Consider the following 17,239-nt stretch of genomic DNA (forward strand, 5'->3'; position numbering starts at 1 on the left):
ACTGCTGCAACTTGGCATAAAAGTGACAGTACAAATGCATCCTAAGACACACTGTTGTCCAAATTGTGGCTGCTCTGACCGATGCTCCTTCAGATATGAATCTACTTTATAATCTCTATTGTTTACTGTTAAGGACAATGGTCTGGAATTATCAATGTCTGTACTTTCAGATTATTTTTCAGTTATTTCAGATTTCCAGCATCTGCAGTAGTTTGTTTCTGCACTTTCACTTTAGGGGGCCGAAATTGCCCCTTTCTATAAGGCCTCTGGCTGCTTGAAAGTGGCGGCCACAGGTAGGTGCGGAATGGTCGATCGGTGCTGTTGGAACACTCACTGAGGCCGCCCTCAAAGGTGAGGTGTCGCTGCCTGCAACGCCATGTTATTTTTTTTTTGTCGGACAACTGCCAGGTCAGGCCGACAATTATAGCCGTGAGTTCGGCCGGGCCGTTAACAGGCAGCCTGGCACCCCTTATGGGTGCCAGACTGCTTGTCTGGCCGAAACCCTCCCTGGTGGCCCAGTGTTTGCCACTAAAGTAGCTGTAGAGTTCGCAGCGGCCCTCCCTTTTAACTGATGGGGAGGGACGTTGTGACACGCTAGCGCGATGACATCATCAGTGCGGCACTGATGCCTTGCAGCATTGGTCACTTCTCCCCACCCCCACTTCCGCCCTGCCAGTGACAGCTACTCCGTCCCGCCCCACTCACGCCCCCATGATGAGACCACTTCCGCCTTGCTTCAAAAACACCCACGAAGTGCTGAATTTCTCAGGAACATCGAAATCGGTAGGTGTTCCCTGTTTCGGACTGTGGGCAATTTCAGCCCTTAGGTGTCCCTTAGTATAACAGTTCTACTGGGTGGTTTTCTGTTTACCTCTGTATATCCCTCACTTTATAAACTTGAAAAATTGGTCTCCATGAATGCTTCTACCTCTATTAAAACTCACTCATTTGGAGTGGCAATTGCTAATTTTGGTTTCAATGTGTAACTTATTTTGATGTGGCTCACTCTTTTAAATCAATAAATCTCACAATTCTATGAATGATATGTTTACTTGAAAGTACCAGGGTATTATTTCCTTTCTGTTTGGAATCCAGCTTCGTGATTTGGAAGCTTTAGAATATCCCAAGTCTTCTTCTTCTTAAGTGGTCCCTCGTATCGAGGAGGACTTGCATCCACCAAAAAAGGATGAGTTCACAGGTGTTTCAATGAAGGACCTAATATTCCAGGTCCCTCACTGCATATTGAAGGGTGGAAGATGCCTGTGCGTTAATTTTTTTAATATGTGGTGGCCGTTGCACACCAGCCACCACTCGGACTTGATAGAGCTAGGTCTTGGTCCAGTGGCAAGTGTTATCCAACACGACTGGAGATCAGCTCTGCTGCACAGGCCTAATGTGCACACATATCGCAGTGTGGGCTGGCCCATGCTGCCCCTGGGCCCTCGCCTCTTCTGGGCCCCGAACTCAAGCCTCTCCTGGGCCCTGATCACATCGCTCGACAATCTCTTGCCGCTCCTATGCCCCGACCTCGCTGCTTCTGCTGTACCTGCCTACGCTCCACTTAGCGACCTGGATTTTGGTGATGTCTAATCCAGTCCTCCTCTTCACAGCCATCACCCTCCCGGACCGACTCGTGCTGTACCTTGCAATGGCATGTTCCTTTTATGGCCCCGACCTGCTGCAGATGGTTCCTTTCAGGTATATATTTTTCCCAAGTGTACTTCATTCCAAGGGTCAGTGAGGTGTCTCTCCCCCTCCCACATCTCCCCAGTGCTACTAAAGTGCCATTTGCATTCATTCCACAATTGTTCAGCGTATCAGTGTCCTGCACACTGGATGCAGTATTTATCTCAGTGGCTGCTTATTGCCAAATTTTGTTTTGGGGAAACAATATACCATACCAACCAAAACAACCCTAATGCATTTCATTTCATTACATTTAACAAGATCTACATTTTCTTCCAAGAGATCTTTATTTTTTGCAGAGTCTTGAACTATTATGTTTGGTGAGTTCCTGCTGCTTCCAAATAACATGTCTTTGGACATTAGCATATCATGCGCATAACTACAGTGGTAATAGCCACACCCCTCCGCTGGGCTGCCAAATCTCTTAGATTGCTTTCTGAAAATTACAAATTTCCAACATGCCACTATTCTAAACAGCTTTACAATTAAGTTTTTGAAAAATTCCAAAATTAAAATTGTCCTTTAGACTGAATATAGTTTGAAGATATTCTGCCTTGTGTGCTGCAGCTGTTCTGCCCCTCCCTCCACACACCAACCAAAAAGCATCACTACTTATATAGAATTACATAGAATGTATAGCAGAGAAACAGGCCATTCAGCTCAATGGGTCGATGCCAGTGTTTACGCTATATACAAGCCACCATTCTTCATCGAACCATATCAGCATAACCTTCCATTCTTTTCTCCCACTGTAATGTATTTGCTTCATGGGTTCTTTGCTTAAGAATTCATAGCAACACATTACTATTAAGAACTAGTTGGTCTATTAACAAAAGTTTAACAATCACAGTACACGTTACCAATTCATCAACTAGACTCACAACTGCATACCTCATCGTGGATGACCTAGCCCAGCTTATTGGGGTTTTGTTGAGCCTTGTGAACATTACGTGACTGGCTAAGCCACTCTACAAACCTGTGAGCATGCTCACAGGTGCATACATTACACCCGTTTGTGTTTATTTAGCTTCCCCTTAAATGCATCATCGCTATTCATCTCAACCCTGTGGTAGCGAGTTCTGGATTCTAACCACTCTCTGGGTTTCTTAATGATTATCTTATATTTATGCCCCCTAGTTTTGGACTCTCCACAAGTAGAAACATCTTATCTACTTCTACCCTATCAAACGCTTTCATAATCTTAAAGACCTCTATCAGATCACCCCTCAGTCTTCTGTTTTCTGGACAATGACATTGACTACTACTTATTTCATCAGAAGTTCTGAGTTTTGCAAGTTAATAATGATTTCCATTTCATCTCTTCCTGAGTGCAGCTTGTGGTGGAATTAAAGGATGTAAGTTTGTGTCTGCAATTCCCCACATGCAAGTTGCCAATGTTAGCCACGCACAGTCACTCAGAAATGCATTGGTGGAGGCTTTGCTGGATTCCTAATGGGAAACAGGAAAAAGGAATCTGATGCTTCACTTATACAGTGAATACCGGCCTCAGGACAATACCTTTAGACTGTGGTCAGCTGAGTTATTCTGTCAGCTGCACCTTGCATTGAATTTAGAAATAAAGAGTTCTGCATATGTCTGCTTGGATAAATGCACAGAGCTCTCCTCCCTTGTTTTTAATGTTAGGAGAGCATTGGCGAGAACATCCACTTTCTCCTAATATTAAAAACATTGGAAGTAAGTTCACAAACCTATTAGATTTTGTAGAACTTGGCTTCAATGCACTCAGCAGTTAGCTTCACAACCTGACATCCAAGTTATACTGCCACTTTCATATTGATGCAATGGTTACATCTAAATACGTTATGAGATCTGGAATTTCTGCTGGGGCTGCCCTGCCGATGGAAGAATTGTGGAGCAGAACCTTTATCATCCCATGCAGTAAGCTGCAAACCCCGTCCCAAATTTCAGGGATGCGGGTCATTTGCATGGTCAGGGTGTGTCACCAACAAGGCTGCCTCAGTGGTGCTCGCTCCAATGTACATTTGTAAGGCAGAGCCACTCATAGCCTTTCCACCACAAGTTCCCTGAGGCCCTCTTAGGCCTAAGAAAACATAGCAAAAAAATGTCTTTAACTCCAAAAGGAGCCATTTGCTGGGACAAACAAGGTAATCAATCCCATCTGGGATCAATTGCCTTTGTCTGCAGAACTCTTGGATCTTTCAGCTGGTGAGAGTTCCACTGAGGTTTTATAAGGACATAGGGGGTTGGGGAAAGATCCCGGCATAACTGGAATCTGCTCCATTTTGTGCTCCCACTCTGGAGATCTGCCATGATCAGAATTCTGGGACTTTATTGTAATCATGCATTTTCTTTTATTTCATGTTCCTTGCCTTAGCTGAGAAAGCTGTCAGGTGAGCCGTCTGCAATCAGAGACTTGTTGGACGGTAAACTGAGTACATATGATGTTATATTATAGCAGTGTATTGAAACTCTGTCGTGCTACGACATTCCACAAAATGGGAATATTCTTAATCGGTTCCATTAAAACTTATTTTCACATGTCTCTAATTTAGAAAGGGACAAAATGAAGCAGCTTCTGTATGGATTGGTAATGAGCACAATCAGCAACCAGAAACACTCTTGTAATTCTGACAATTAATTCTAAAAATATTAAAGAATGAAATCAGCCTCCATTCAGCTACCAGTGCAAAGTCCTATTGTATAATAGTTATTAGAGCATGAATGATACCTCAGAATATTACATATACTCAGCAGAAGAGCATGCCAAAAGAATTGTAGCGAGTGTCTGAAAGAAGTTTACCTGTGCAGGGGAAAGCTTCAATAAGCCTCCAATGGTTTTTGACTTCTCTTTATATAAAGCCCTCACTGGCAGTGACAACAGATACTGGGCCCGAAATTCATCAGGGTGTAATGTCTACCCATTTCTCGGCAGTATTCCTGCGGTGCGTCGTTTAAAACTGCCAGAATACTGCCGAGACCAAAGACCGGAAATTTTTTTTATGCAAGCGGTGTGCAGCGGGCAATATGCAGCATTATAGTCGATCAAGATTGACTTTCTTGTTGATGGACAGTGCAGCACTGCGCTGCACATGCGCAAATTTCTTTTTTTGGCCGTTTTTTCACAGATGCTTTTCTCCCACGATTTTCGGTGTCGGGGTCACCTGCGCATGCGCAGAGAGTTGAAGTCGAGGGAGAGAGAGTGAGAAGGAGCAACAAAGTATTCGAGGGTCAGTTGTATTCATCAGAGATTCCAGAGTCAAATAATATTAATAACAAATAATAATACATTATCAATAATAATACATATTTTATAAATAAAAAATCATATAATAAATATAAATATAATGGAAATGCTGAAAAAGAAGTCAAAGCGCAGGAACATCGAGAAGGACGGGAGGTTGAGGGCGCCCACCTTCGACGAGACGGAGCTACCTGCCCTTTGAGAATATCATGGAGAGATACTCCGACTTAATGAAGGGTGGCCGTGGAAAGCCCCTCCCCAAAGAAGTACAACAAAATATGGGACGAGATCGGAGATGCTGTGTCCTCCACAAGTACAATGGTACGCACTGGAAAAATGTGTCGTAAGAGGTGGAACGACCTGGTGAGGGTAGCAAGAGTAAGTAATGATTTTATTTATGCACCCCCCCATGTGCCATGTACCATGTAAATGTAGGTTCAGTGTCTCATGGATGATGTTATTTATCCCAAGGTTACAGCGATGTATTTGTGCTTTCAGGCAATGACAAGAGGATCAACACAGTGTTTTGATGTGTGTGTGTGTGTGTGTGTGTGACCCTGTGTGTTTGTGATGTTAAATGGATTGAAGATTTTTACTTACATTTACTTTACTTTCTGCAGAAGAAGACATCTGCAATAGCAGCCGATCAGCGGCGTACGGGGGTAGGACCCCCAACACAAGAACCATTGATGGAGATTGAGCTGGTCGGGGATAGCAACCCCGCCACCACCGGCGTTGGAGCTGACCCACCCACACAGGATGGTCAGTTCAATACAAGCCCCTGTCTGTGTTGCGGCCATGTAATGTCATGTAATGTAACTGTAACGGTAATGTTGGCCTCATGTAATGTATTGCAATGTTGGGGGCATGTAACGCAATGTATTGTCTGTCTGCGATATGTAATGTACTGCAGCAGTGGTGGATACTTAAGTAAGTCTGCGCTACGTCACTGTACTCATGTACTCATGTAACGCTAACCCCTCCCCTGGTACCAAGCACTTTTAAATGTTGTTTTGTACTTCTAGACTCAGAGGATTCAGAACAGTCCTCCACAGAGAGACCAGACGACAGACCCACTACCTCCAGCTCTGGCGTCACCCAACCCTCTCCCGACTTCACCACTAGCAGAGATGATGGAGTAGAAGAGGAAGAGGAAGAGGAAGAGCAGCTCATCCTGGAGCCAGTGGAGGTGGAGATGGGGGTGGAGATGGAGAAGGATGTAATAGTTTCATCTGGGCCAGCTGGAACATCCTCCATCACCGACTCTATATTCAGGGGATTTCCCCATGCCTTCTCAGATTCTGTGGGACCAAGCAGTGCACAGCAAGGCACCCCCAGTGTTCCAGCGCCTTTGCCGCAGCGACAGAGGTTGGTGCAGAAAAGGTCCGTTGCTGCAAGACAGATAGGCGTGTACCAGGACATGGTGTGTCTGTCACAGGCCAGCATTGACATAGGTCGAGAGCTGCTCAAGGCCATGGCTATGATAGCCGGAAACATCGCGGCGCTACCAGAATGACAGTCGGAGGATGTCGCGTCTGATCACCGCGATGGAGCGAGCCACCGACTCCGTTGATGCTATGCAGCAATCGATGGGATCGGGATATGGTGCGGAATCCCCCCATGCCATGGTAGTCGGGTCGACAGCACCTGAGGGTGGGGAGCTGCCAGCAGCTTCCAGCCCTGAAACTGTGCCTTCCGGATTATGAGCTTCTCTTGAGGCCCCATTCATTGCGTCTGCAACGTCTGACCCCCAACGACAGCAACAGTACTCAGGGTGCACTGCTGCTTGGTACTGCTTGGTACCACCACCGGGCTCAGGGGCAGTGGGAAAGGGAAGGGCGGGAGTAAGAAAGGGGGGGTGGGTGAGTCCGAAGGGTGGGTGAGTATACGGTCGAGGTCGAGGTCGAGGATAGTAAAGGGTGCTTTGTTGTAGTCAGTTGTTCATTGTTAAATTAAAATAGTTGAAGTTTGATTTTTAAAAGTTTATTTCAAGTTGTTAAAGTTGTTAAAGTTGTTACAGTTGTTCAAAGTTATAGTTATAAGTTTTACAAAGTTTTACAATTGTTCGATATTTTTAACATTTTTACATAAATGTTTCAATTGAAATTAAGCATTCTTGTACAGTCAGCAAGGTCCTACACACTGTGTGCGTGAAAAGATGAAACGCAGCTCTCCACATTTAAGCAAAACGTTCATTTATGAGCTGCTGACGTAACAATTTTGCAGTGGCATATGCTCCGTGTGCCCTCTGCTGTGGTGTTGTGGGAGTTGGTGCCATGGGTTCATCTGGAAGCTCCTCCTCATCCTCCTCCCCCTCATTTTCCTCTTCTTCCTCCTCCGTCTCCTGCACTGTCTCCTCATGGTCCCTTATGGCAATTCCTGTCCCCACATGATGGCTAAATTATGCAACATGCAGCACACCACTGTGAACTAAGCAACCTGCTCAGGGTGGTATTGCAGCCTGCCTCCTGAGCGCTGCTTCAGCACTCCAATTGTCTTTTCGATAATATTATGTGTGGCTATATGGCTCTTATTATATCGTTGCTCAGCTTCTGTCTGAGGGTTCCGCAGGGGGGTCAAGAGCCAGGTGGCGAGGCCGTACCCTTTGTCCCCCAGCATCCAGCATTTACCTTGTGGCTCAGACAGGTCAGACACAGTGCTCTCACACAAGATGTGCGTATCATGGATGCTGCCATTCTGCGCTGTGTATGGTCGCAGACGAGCTGTACGTTGAGGGAGTGGAATCCCTTACGGTTTTGGTACACCTCCTCTTCCTGTAATGATGCTCGCAGGGCAATATGGGTACAGTCAACGGCACCCTGCACCTTGGGGAAGCCGGCAAGGCGTGCAAATCCCAAAGCCCTCTCACTCTGTGCCTCCCTGGTCATTGGGAAGTTTATAAATTCCATCCTGTGTGCATACAGTGCTTCAGTTACCTGTCGAATGCAGCGATGAGTAGCATACTGAGAAATACAGCATATGTCCCCAGCTGATGCCTGAAAAGAGCCACACGCATAAAAGGAAAGTGCCGCAGTCACCTTCACCTCGACAGAGAGTGCAGTAATGTTGGTGGTACTAGGCTGCAGGCCTACCTTAATGAGCTGGCAAATCTCATAGATCACCTCTTTTTGGAAGCGCAGCCTTCGAATGCACTGTCGATCGGTCAGGTCCAAGTATGAGCGCTTCTCCCTGAAAATCTTTTGGGTGTAAGACCTCCTCCTCCTCATCAGTCTGTAACCTCCTCCATTACCTTAATAACTCTGCTCAATAAACCTTCTCCCATCTGGATCTTGCATTGGACAAGTAGTCAGTAATACAGGCTGAGATAGTACAGGCCCCATTCTTTCTAAATCTCCAGAATCTCCTCAAATATCCTGAGATAAACTCAAATGATTTTTCAATTAAAAAAATATTAACTCAAATGCCTTCCATCTTAATTACGTACTCAGTACCAATAAAAATACCTTTCCCACTATAAATCCCACTGTAAAATCACTATTCACCTCTGAAATAATGAGGTGCTGCTTTTGCTGACTGTTCCCAATTTCAAAATGGCAGCACTGAACACTACCGGCCATTCCCGACCACTTAAGAAACATAAGAAACATAAGTAATAAGAGCAGGATTAGGCCATTTGGCTCCTCAAGCCTGCTCCGCCATTCAATAAGATCATGGCTGATGTGATCATGGATCATAAGATCGAGTAAATCCACCTTCTCCAGGACGGTATGCAGCTCCGATGGTATGTCGACAGTATGTCATGAAACTTGCACTTTTTGGGTGGTGTGCAGGCATTTCTACATGGTGGATGGTGTACATACCGCTCGGCTGTATGTCAATGATGAATCTTCCACCAAGCGGTATGTCAGTGGTATGCTCCTGTTTTTTGACAAAATTTGTATTTTTGGGTGGTAAGCAGGCGGTAAGTGGGTGGTAGTGGGCGGTATGTCGATGAATTACAGGCCCACTGAATTTATATGAATAACTGTACTGTACATGCTCGTAAGGAATCATGCTGGAGAGTTACTGAGAAGGGGTGTGTGTGTGTGCACACAGTAATTGCATGATTGTTGGCCACAGATATGTATTGCTACATTTATTAGCTTTCTCAGTTCACTCCAGCATCTGTGAAGACATTAGATTATAATCAGACTTGGTGCCTTTTGAACGTGTCTGAAATTATACTTAACCACTTCACTGGGATGCTGTGTTTAATGAAACATTCTGACCACAGTATTTAGATTAGTTCATTGCACAATGATATTTCAACACTTCCTTTTATTTGTTGCAGGACTAATGTGTGTTTTTCTAAATTCGTTAAAGTCTTTGTTGAACTGCAACCGCTTCATGGTCATTGATTTCACACAGATGGACCACATTTTGTTGATATTTTAGAAGGGCAGATACTATACCAACAGAAGTCTGGATGTAGTTTCATGCCATTCAGCAATATGGAAAGTGTAGCATCAGCACTACCACCAATATACCTTTAACTTGGGTATCCATATATATGGAAATCAAAACTGTGAGCAAGCAGAATTACAATAGATGAAAATAATGGTAAAAAAAAACGTGAATATTGGGAATCTGAAATTAAACCAGATAATCTTTGAAGACTAAGGGAAAATAAATTTCTCAATGATTGTTTTCTGGAAGTATTCATTAGAGAGGGAAATATTGGCTTACTACTTGATAACAGTCCCCATCGCTTATATCCAAGTGTTTGTGTTAGTGTGTTTTGCCCACTTTATGGGCTCAAGTTTCGGCCTGAGTTGCTCCTATTTTTTTGGAGCAACTAGTTTAGAATGGAGCATCTTAGAAATTGCAATTCTCGGCATTTAGTTTGCTCCAGCTCTAGTGAGTTAGAATAGTTTCATTTTAGAACAGATTTTTTTTTTCAAAGGGGGGCGTGTCCAGCCACTCACATCTGTTTTGCAAGTTTAGGCGGCAAAAACTTACTCCAAATTAACTTAGAATGGAGTAGGTTTAGATTTTTGTACGCTCAGAAAAATCTTGCCTACACTTTATAAATTAGGCGTAGGAAATGAGAGATGGGGGGAGGAAGGGAAGTTTACAAACATTAAACACTTCACTTTTACAAATAAAGAGCTATCAATAATAAATGATAAATAAATCAATAAATCAACCAATAAATCAATCCAAAAAAAAATCCAAAAAAATCAAACAAACAAAAATTAAAAAAAATTAAAAAAATAATAAAAAAATCAATCAATAAATAAAAAATTTAAGTTTCTACTCACCTACTGCACCATCGGGAATCCTCCAACAGCCTGCTGGGACGGGCCTCCCCAGGAGATGCCGGTCAGGTGGGCCCCGTCGCAGACGAGAACGCCACTTTGGGCGGGGCCCGCCCCCAGCGACATGCCGGACGGGCGGGCCCCACCGCCGACGAGGTAAGGGGTGTCAGGCCACTTGGCCTGGGATAGGGGCGACGTCCCTTCGGCCAGGGATAGGGTCGTCGCCCAGAGACAGGATGCACTGGAAGGGCCAGGAGCTATTGCGCTCACGGGCAGCCTCCACTGCGCAAACGTGCAGCTGCCGACACTGTTTTTGGTGCAGGGCTGTAGCTCCGCCCCTAGCAGCTCCTGCTGCGCTACGCCGAGCTGGAAACGGGCCTACAGATATCGGAGAATCGCGAGGTAAGTATTCGGCGCAATTTTTGTTCGACAAATTAGGCGGGCCTCTCCGATGTGCGTCATTCTAGCCGGAGTCCGAAACTTGAGTCCTATGAGCTGGAGGTAAAACGAGTAGCAACAGTAGATTTTGGAGATCGTGGCACTGCGTTAAATCGTACTGGCTCATTTTTAGTAGCTCATCCGTTTTGTTTAGGAGGTCAGTTTTCACGCTGAGGCTCATCGCTTTCCTCTTTCCAGCCATGTTTGCTGCTGCAGTCATTGCTGATTAGTGCAAGATTTAACCCAATAACAATGATAGGGGATTAAGTAGTCACACTTTCACAAGGTGCAAAATGCTGATTGAACAACTGAGTCTGCCTGGGATAGCCGGAGCACTTAATACGCTATAAATGGTGTCTTTGTGAGTGACATCTATAGGAATGGCAAATGGCTAGTGTTAATTGCCCGGTATAGATAGTTGCCTGCAGTAACTGGGGTGAGGGGAGGGGGGTTAAAAGTGGTAGGGCTTTATTGTAGTGCAACAAATACTCTAGAGGATTTTGAAATTAATGTGGAGACAATAGTTCATAATTAAGTGAACTGAAAACTAAGAAATTCACTGAGCCGGATGGCATACATTCTACGTTGCTGAAGGTGGCTCAGAAAGAAATTTGTGGAGTGTTGGTGGGTGAATAGTACTTTACATTGTCATGAAAGTTTAATTGAGTACTGGAAAGATTTCACAGGATTGGAATTAAAGCAAATGTTGTAGATGTATTTTTTAAAAAGGAAGACAAATATAACCAAGGTAACTACAGAGCCCTTAAATCACTATCAGGTGAAATAATGGAAAGAATACTAAGAGATAGGCTGGAGCAGTAGCTTTATAGCAATACTTAATAAAAACAGTTAGAGCAGTTTATAACGGAAGTTCCTGTTAACAAACCTCCTTAACTTCTTTGAAGATGTTACAAATAAAGTAGGTAGTGAAACTCCCTGTGTTGTGATTTATTTGTGCCAGAAAGCTTTTGACAAGGTCCCATGTGAGAGACTACTAATAAAACTAAAACCCTTTGGAATCATGAACATGGAATGGATCTGCTGCTAGCCTTGGCTCTGTAGCCAGTCAATAAGAGGTGAGCGAGAGACCCAGAGTGACTTGCCTTTTGATTATTTTTCTTCCCTCTGCAGGAAAACACCTTCCTCTGCTCAGCATGCCTGAGATTCAGAACTTACTATTTGGAACACTGGTCAATGTGATTTTTGCAGAATAAATAAATAAAGTAACGTTTGTGACGCTCATGAGACCAGAGACCAAATAAAATCAATTAAAAGTCTTGAGTGAAATCTTTCTCTGTTTTAAACAGGGGATGTGGGCTATAAAGAATTGCTAGAAGTCCTAATTCATGAAAGTAACTGATGCCTGGTACAGATTTCTTTTTGGATCATAACATTATTTGCCACTGCCTTTTTCACAAAGCCCTTATATACCTTATGCCAACCTATGGCATGCATGAAAAAGACACATTCCAGTGGAATTATGCATTGATGCCCAGAATGCCATGTGTAGCCCTCCATTCATTACCACCATTCCCAACGTGGTGAGTTCCCAGCCACAGCTGTGCTATCAAGTAGAAATAGTTAGCAGGTGCCAGGCACCCCTCAACCACAAAGAATTAGGGTATATAAAAGTACAAGGCACCCTGCCTGACTGGGCACTGGCAGTGGCCTGTGGACAGATTGTGTGCTGAAGCCCTTAGCCAGGTAATGGTGCACAGCTTATGGGGGAGGGGGGAGCAGTTAAATATAGGCTGAAAAAGACATTTACAAAAGGGCGGCTGACCCAACCCCAGAAAATAAAAGCCAGCTGATCTACAATTCCACACATGTGTACCAATAAACCAGAGCGGTTTGATTTTCATTCCACTTATTTACTAGCCACTACTGAATTAAAGATGTGGGCTTTGTCCGTTTTTTTTATTGCAAATCGCACTGCATGACTTCAACATTGGCATGAACTTTTCATATTTGCTCTTACACCTTTGGACCTCTTTGTTTCACTTATTTACCTTACCAAAGTCATTTCAGTATAGTTTATGAAATAATCAATAAATCCTTTGCAGGTAGGCCCCATCTCTAATAACGTTGATGGAGCTGTACTGGGAAGGGGAGGTGGGGGTGGGGGACTTGTTTCATCCCCTTTTTCCTAATAAAAAAAGAAAATACAGAACAGATGTGCAATAAATTCTTATGCACTCTCCAAAAAGGTTATCGTATGAAACCAATAAAGACATACACCCAAGAACGTTAAAGACATATTTTTATTTGCATTGACATTTAAAGGAAAAGGTTGATATGAAATTATGACTTATACATATGACATCCATTTCAGTGTTTTAATATTTAGACTTTGCTTTCCAAAATACTTTTCGTAGATGCATTTTCATTTGAAAAATGCATTTGTTTTTTTATGATCACATAAATATGGAAAAGAAATCACACAGAATGCCTAAATTATTCTAATTGTTTTGAAGAATTATTACACTGACAGGCCTTCACAAATTTAGATCACACAGGTTTCAAGAATTAAAATATGATTTATGGTAAATCTCACTGTTCCAGGTGCAGTCCACTGTTCCTCCAATCCAATGTTCCGCAGAGCAGTAGAATCATTTTTTTGTCTGTAATTCCTCATACAGGGAATTCATGATCTCAGGCTGGCTGTCAGGGGGAGACACTGAACATTTACCGAGTTGCTTCCCCGTAAGGAGGGGTATAAAAATTATCAGAGGGTGAAGCACCCTTGGGCTATTCTTGCTTTCTCCCTGGTGGCCAGCTCAGCAACAGTATTATCGGAGGCCGAGGGATTAATCACCACTCTCCTGCCCTTTCATTTAAGGAATGGTACAAAGTGATGGGGGAACCTAAGCAAAGGAAGAAAATAAAATAACATAGGCAAAAAAACATTAAAACGTAAGAATGAAAAAGGTGGCTGTTGTCTCAAATCAAGCATGAGTATTACATATTAAAGATGATGCTTCATGTAAGACTTCACTGTAGTGAACGATTTAAACTATTGATTATATTAATACATCTTGCAACAAATTGAGCTTTCTTACGAAGAAGAAAATCAAAGGAAAATATACCTTTGATATTTTAAAAATGTAACCACTTCCTGTCAACTTTTTCCATTATAAATTTATATATCGAAATTATATTAAAAATTGTATAAGTAAACTTGTCATGCATTAATCACACTGTCAGTGGAGGCATTCATTGCCATCACTAATGAAAGGATAAAGATTGTGATGGGAAATGGCAGATACACATCATATACCTGTTGCTCGTCTTTATTCACTGCTCAAGCTGTATTTTATCTTGTTTTTCATTATTTCCAGATGCACTCGTTCTGGCTGTGGACTAACGTACTATGATGTCATATGGTATGGGCCTGTGTGTTCTTCGAGGTTTGGAGCTTCAAGTATGAGGCCACAGAGCAGTTACAAGTGAGGGAAAATCAAGGCGGCATCATTTTGTGTATGGTTGGTAGATTAGACGTACTTTTGATGTTTTTAAAAATTAAAATTGATAAAATGTACTCTAAATTCATTTTTACAGCCAGAAAATTGATCCCCAATGTTCAGGAACCTAGGCTGTAGATGGTTGAAGCTTCAGAAGTACTTCATTAGCGATAAAATGCTTTGGGACATCCTGAAGTCATGAAGAGTGCTATATAAATGCAAGTTATTTCTTTCTAGTGGGTCTTGTTGAATATGAACAGAACTATAACTAGCCAGCCTCAAAAAGCGCTTATTTTAATGAATTAGCTTTATATTCAAATCAATAAAATATGTTAGTATAATATGTACATTGTTCATGTGACACTTGATAACTGTCATTTTTAGCACTACAGTAATGGAGAAAAAAAGTTGTCAGCAGTTTAGTAGGGCGATACATAATCCATTGCTGCACAAAAATAATAAGGCATATTTGATCAACTGCCCAACAATATCATGCACCTCATATTAAATCTTGGTCATCTTGGTAAGTGGTGAAGGTCCATGATGGGCGCATCTCAGCCCTCATGCCAAGGTGTCCCATCCCCCCATCATGGATTTTTCGGGTAAATGTGTTTCTGAACTGCACTCCATGTAAGCAGTTCCAAGCTGGTGTAACTCAACCACTGGAGCTCAGCGAATGTAAATGATAAACAGCTCTGTGATTCAAATAGGCAACCTACACTTGGTGCTGAACTTTCAACAGCTTGAGCTACTGGACCATTGTGCACACTGCTTACGCTTTTAAACAAAGGTTTAGTTATAATAGTACTAGTGTTAACCACATTTCGGGTACATTTTCCTCATCACCACATAGGCAATAATGTGGCAGAGCAGATCGCCTGTCTGTTATTATACCTATCTGATTTTCATTCCATTGATTTCAATGAAATGGAAATGAGGTGGGTTCTGCAATGGGCGGGCAATCTGCTCTGCTATATTACTGCCCATATGGTGAAGAGAGAATTTATCCCTTAATATTGTTTCAAAAGCTTCCCTATCACTTTCGTGAGCCCTTTCCCTGCTTAACTCAATCCTCTTGTTTGCAGATTCTCTGGATGAAGGGAACAGTACATAGTTTAACTTCCCTGCTCAAATAATGAACAAAGCCAACAGGACCTGACAATTACAGATGGCATTCACCACATGGAACAAGCACACCAGAAAATCCCACCATTTTATCACAGCCCATTATTCATTCATTTTCTGACAGGGTTTGTGATTACAGATCACTTGATTGACTAACTAGACATCTGCAAAGTGAATTACAGAACAGGTTTGTTTCATCTCACAATAATCAGACCATGTTGTAATTCTTCACAATTGTTGTATGCTGAAGTGCTATTTATAGCAAACAAATTATAATTAAGGCCCTGGTTTGCTCAAAATACGCATATTTAAGCATACAATTCATTCTAATTTCAAATAGTTATTTATTTGTGAAAGAAGAAAGCTCAGGTACGGAATGTTTCTGTATGTGGTCATTTCTAGTATTTACTCATTTTTGTTTTAGATTGTCTCAGTGTGAACCTCTTGCACTAGTTGTTGTTAAACCATGCATGATGGGTAATGGCTGACTAACATACCGTCTGGACTTTCATTTAACAAAGCACATAGCTGTAATCACATCAATCATGGCACACCTGACTTACTGAAGTTTGCATAATTATTTAATTGTCTAGCTTAAAATGATCAATTTGCAATGTGCTGTCCACTAATAAACACTATAAGATGCAGGAATTTGCTATTTATAATACACAATGTGCAGTAATCTTTATCCAAGATTAGCTACATTTAGTTTTATTACACATTGAGAAGTCAAGACAAAAGAAGAATTTCATTTTATCCCATAACCCTTTAGAATTTCAGGAATCTCCATTGTTTTCGAATGTGCCACAGTTCCTTGTCTGCAAAGGTCCAAAGATCAGTTGCTTCAGCCTCACTGTATTGCAGGCACTACAAAGGCACCAGGTAAAAGCTTTCTGCAAATAAAGGTCGACCCCAATCTCTGCATTGCTGAAGCTCCATTAAAATTCTATTCTTGAACCCAGCCCTCTTTATTCTTGAGGTTCCGAAATGCGATTACAGATGGCGTTTTGTATTTGTAAACACATACAATGCTATTTACCGAGCTTGTGGTATTCCAGTTATTTGAATGTCGGTGTACAGCTCTAATTAACTAAGAGCAATTAGATTCAGAAGAGACATTGCTAAATATTCAAAGAACATGTTGGTTTTTCGTATCCATTAACAATATGACATGAAGGTTTATTTGAGAAAGATTGCCACTGTCAATAATTAAAAGTAATTGCATCATAAATTTGTGGTTGCCAGCTTTTCCTAAATCATCAGAAGGTGGCTGAGATCTAAAACTTTAAAGATGCACAAAACAGTCATTTCCTTTTTTTTTACTTTTTGAGATCTTGATGGTGATCCAAAGCTTATAAAAGATGAAAGAGGCAACATATTTCAGAAAGTTGATAAAATTGAAATCTAGCATTTATAAGTCAAAGGTTATTTGCAAGATGAGTTAGGGTTCAGATATTTCTGTGACAACACAGGGTCAGGTGACCTGGATACATCTTTCCAAGCTGTTCCTGAAGAATAAATGGGTTGTTTGTACACAGGGCGGCTAATTATCCTTTCTGTTGATTTCAAGTTCAAAGTGAATTGGGTGCCAGAGTCACAGGTCAAAGGTGAGAGGTGTGGGGTCGTCCTGAGTTTTCCTTTTTGCACACTTATGGGTTACACTCCAGATTTGGATCTTGCATGCAGTAAACCACCACCAGACCTTGTGTGAACTACTGGGAAAGATGGGCAAAGATCCATTTGAAGTACTTTTGGGACAATATATTTCTTTACTACATCTCTAAAAGACAAATATAAAACAAATGTGACAATATATCAATTTACTATTGTGTTTTAAATGCAAACATGTTTCGACCTAAACAAAAACACTTGTTTGCATTGCAGTTAACAGAAATTGAATGAATTTCCAGTATGTGTTGCTGGCAGGCAAGACTTCCCGCTGGCAGCACGCAGTTGTAAAACTACCCCTACAGAGTAATGGACACCATGTAGTGAGCTGCAATGGTATAATCAAGACCACTGGTTTACAGAGACTGAATAAGATTTTA

The 17,239-nt window shown here is 42.2% G+C and overlaps 1 long non-coding RNA gene across 1 annotated transcript; it reads left to right on the forward strand.

Moving 5' to 3' along the window:
• Positions 1-708: 708 nt before the first annotated feature.
• LOC139235326 (uncharacterized) lies at positions 709-15,936 on the forward strand. The gene is made up of 3 exons (XR_011588463.1): positions 709-783; positions 13,944-14,087; positions 15,152-15,936. It is a non-coding gene; the product is annotated as an uncharacterized lncRNA (long non-coding RNA).
• The last annotated feature ends 1,303 nt before the right edge of the window (positions 15,937-17,239 follow it).

Source organism: Pristiophorus japonicus, chromosome 1 (assembly GCF_044704955.1).
Source record: "Pristiophorus japonicus isolate sPriJap1 chromosome 1, sPriJap1.hap1, whole genome shotgun sequence".
Taxonomy (NCBI): Eukaryota; Metazoa; Chordata; class Chondrichthyes; family Pristiophoridae; genus Pristiophorus; species Pristiophorus japonicus.